This window comes from Galeopterus variegatus, unplaced genomic scaffold (genome assembly GCF_000696425.1).
Source record: "Galeopterus variegatus unplaced genomic scaffold, G_variegatus-3.0.2 Scaffold414, whole genome shotgun sequence".
NCBI lineage: Eukaryota > Metazoa > Chordata > Mammalia > Dermoptera > Cynocephalidae > Galeopterus > Galeopterus variegatus.
Genome location: NW_007726525.1, coordinates 545,030 through 549,439, shown reverse-complemented (window position 1 = coordinate 549,439; position 4,410 = coordinate 545,030).

Here is a 4,410-nt window from a genome sequence, read left to right as displayed (position 1 = left end):
ACACTGTGTGTGGCACTGGTTTTGGAGCCAGGAAATGAACAGCAAAGACACATTACAAGAGGCTGGAAAAATGGTAATCTATGTTAGGTAATGGAGAAATATTTGATGAAAATGTTGCCTTTGTAAATGGAAAGAAAATGTACCTCATGACCTCATGGCATTGGGCAAGGTTTTGAGGTAGATGTTGAAGAAAAGAACTGGTTGTAACAGCTACATAAAGTACTACAAGAAAGAGATGAACTCAGAAAAGAACTGGCTGGTTTGCAAGTAGAATTAAGAGGTACTATAGAGAACCCAGAAATTCTCATATATTCAAGGTTAAAAATTGGAAACTTTAAAAAGAATTCTCCAAGCAGTAAAAGATAAAATTGAAAAATCCTTCAATTTAGAAAGGCTTGCAAGACTCCATCTCAGGGCAATAACCAAATCAAAGGTGAAGTCCATTAAAAATCTTCTGTTAAGGCTTTTGAAAGGTCCTTTGAGCAGGACAAATTGGTTCTAGAAAAGAAACTAAGGGCATGGTCTTGTGAAAGCCTGATATGCCCAAAGTATCTGAAATTAGGGAGATGCATGACTTGAAGAAAATTATTAGAGCAACTGGAATCAAATACATTTAAAAGAACAACCACACTTTGAGAGAGCTTGGTTGCTAAGTGCACCACCAACCTAAAAGAAACTATTATTGTTCAAGACGTGAAAAGGCTCTTCCACTTCTGGGATGTAAGCAGTGTAAGCAGCTCCACAAACCCACTTAAGCAAAGCTGTTGGAAACTATAAAAAATCAGCCATTTTAAATTTCTAGAAATTGTCCTAATATAATCAACGAAGAAATATTTATTCAATAAAATCTACTGAAACTCAGTAAGAACAAGGACAATCTGTGGCGTTGGAGCCATGACGTGTTCCTCTTTCCCTCCCTTCCCAGTTGAGCTTTATGGAAGCTCCACTCGGTCAGATGTTCCCAAGAGGACAAGATTCCCTCTCCCTTCAGCTATCATTCTAGGCTTACCATATCTCACCAGGAGCGGCAGGCTGCTAGTGTTTCTCATTCCCTTTAATTCCAAGTTGAAAGGATTAAATTCTTAGTGAGTGTGGCTGAGAAGTCTGGGTTTCCCTTGCCTTTACCAAGCTCTTACCCATAGGATGAAGGCTCTGTCCAGGAAAGACAGCCCTCAGCCCAGGTCATTCAGAGGGCAAAGATTCCACAGCAGGAGAGGCAAGCCAAGAAGATCAGAGGCTACTGCCCTGATCAATGTTCAGAGTAGTGGCTCAGAGAGTTTGTCACAGGGGAGAGGCAATCCAGAAGAAAAGAGAGCTCCAAAGCTCTCTCTAAAAAACTGTCTTTATTTGAAATGAAACATGAGGAAGTTCAAGTCTAAGGGTGCTCTAGAAAACAACAGTTGCTCTTAATTAAGAACAATAAGCTAAACCATAGGTAAGCTAGTTCACCAGAGAAAACCAAGTAAAGAGACAGTGAGTAAAAGCCCTCGTGGGGTCAGAACAAACCTCAATGACTGGCCTCAAAAACTACCCCTACCTGAATTTGGTTGGATCAGACTGCTGAACAATTTATGTCCCAGGGCATTGTTGGAAACAGCAGAGCAATAAGTTGGTAATTAGTAGAGCCTAACTGGCTGGGGTAATAACAAATGAAGCAGACAGCTTAACAGAGAGATCAGAGACCATTTATAAAAATGGTCCTAGTTAAGCCACGGACCAAATAAAGAAGGAAAATACAACAAAAAACAAGCCCCATAATGCGGGGAGGGAAATCAGTATGTAGAGTTGCTACAATATATTACCCCAAATGTCCAGTTTTCATGAAAAAGAAATGATACGGCATGCAAAGAAACAGAAATGTGTAACACATACACAAGGAAGCAAGCAAGCAACAAAAACTGCCTCTGGAAACAACCAAATATCAGATTTAACAAAGACTTTGAAGTAGCCATTATAAATATGTTCAAAAAACTAAATGAAGCCGTGTTTAAAAAAGAAAAGGAAGGCACAAAAATAATGCTTCATCAAGTAGAAAATATCAATAAAGAGACAAATGACGTAAAAAGAAATGGGAAAATTCTGGGATTAAAAAGTACAATAACCAAAGTAAAAAATTCATTAGAGAGGTTCAACAACAGAAGAAGAGTAATCTGACAGAAGAATCAGTAGTCTTTATCAATAGAATTGATCTTTATCAATTAAAGACAAAATAATAATATTGAAGATAAAGTAATAGAGATTATGGAAGCCAAAGAACAGAAAAAAGAATGAAGAAAAATGATGAAATTCTCAGAGAAATGTGGGACATCCACCTTTAAATGTACCAATGTACATGTAATAGGAGTACTAGAAAGAGGAATAAAAGAAAGGTGCAGAAAAAATGTTAGAAGAAACAATGGCTGAGAAGTTCTCATATTTGATGAAAATCTTTAATCTACACATTTTCAAAGCTCAGTGCAATCCCAGTAAGATAACATAAGGAGAACCAGAAACAGACACACCATTGTAAAAATGCTAAAAGCCAAAGACAAGGAGAAAATCTTGAAAGCAGCAAGAAAAATGTCACTTTTAAGGGAACCCCAATAAGACTAACAATTGACTTCTCCTCAGAAACAATGGAAGCCAGAGGCAGTGGGATGACATAATCAAAATGCTCAAAAAAAAAAAAAATCTATTATTGAAGAATCCTTTATCCAGCAAAGCTATCTTTAAATAATAAAAGTGAAATAAAGACATTTTCAGATGAACAAAAACTGAGAGAATTTATTGATAGTAGACGTGTCTTATAAGAAATACAAAAAGGAAGTTTTTCAAGCTGAAAGCAAATAAACCCAGATGCAAATTTGAATTCAGATGGAAAAACAAAGAACACTAATAATGGTAATTATGTAATTATACAAGACAATATAAATGAATATTTTTTCTTCTTTCCTCTATTAACTGATTTAAAAAACAACAAGTTTAAAACAATATGTGTATTATTGTATTGTTGGACTTATACAGAAATATTTGAAATATTGAAATATTTGAAAATAACATCACAAGGAAGTAGGTAGGAATAAGTTGTATCGGAGTAAGGGAATGACCAGATAGCAATTTGAACCCACAGGAATATATGAAGAAAAGCAGTTATGTAAGATGATAAGTATAATGAACTTTATAAACTTTATAAATCCATACTTGCTCTCCTTTATCTTTTCAGCTTCTTTAGAGACATAAAATTAATAAAAGTAATAATTATAACAATGTATTTTTGGGCTTTAACATATATAAATGTAATATTTTTGTAACAATATTCTGTTCCCCCAAATTTAGTCCCCACTGTGACAGTGTAAAGAGTGTGGGAAATCCTACTATGATAATTGAAAGGTAGAGCCTTGAAGAGGTGATTAGATTGTAGGACCTGCTCTAGTGAATGGATTAATAATGGTGGTCAGAGGTGTGATTCTGGGCATATGAGAGTTGCTCTCTCTGCTCTGCCATTTTCTGCCATGTGCTACCCATGCATTGCTGCAAAGCCACCAGCAAAGAAGACTCTCACTAGCTGTGTTCCCTGGACTTTGGATTTCCCAGCCTCTAAAAATGTAAGCAATTAATTTCATTTTCTCTCAAATCACCCAGTTCCAGGTATTGTGCTATAAGCAACAGAAACATGCTAATACACAATAATAGCTCAAAAAAGTGGGATGAGCCAATAGAGTTATATGTGAGTAATGTTTCTATATATCACTGGAATTAAGTTAGTATAAACTGTAAGTAGATTCTGATAAGATATATATCATAATTCCTACAGCAACCATGAAGAAAATCACACAGGAATATACAGTGAAAAAAATCAGTAAGGGAATTAAACTGTTATGATAGAAAATAGTCATTTAATGCAAAAAAAAAAAAGCAGTAAAAGAGCAACAGAGGAACAAAAATGGAAATGAGACATATAGAAAACAAAAATTTAAATCCAACTATGTTGATAGTAACATTAAATGTGAATGGCTTAAACAATCCAATCTAAAGGCAGAGATTGTCAGACTAGATTAAAAAAACAAAAAACAAAAAACAAAAACCCCAAGATCCAACTATGTGCTGTCTATAGAAAATACACTTTGCAATCACAGTTACAAATATGTTGAAAGTGAAAGGATGGGAAAAGACTTATCATGCAAACAGCAGCAATAAGAATGTGAAGTGGCTATACCACTATCGTACAAAATTATACACTTTAAATGGGTGAATTGTATGGTATATATATTAGACCTCAATAATATAATTATTTTTTATTTTTATTTATTTATTTTTATTTTTATTTTTATTTTTTTATTTTTTTTGTCTTTTGTCTTTTTTCCGTGTCCGGCAACGGATCGCAACCCTCAGTGTTGCCCCCGTACCGGACCGGGGACCGGCAACGGGATC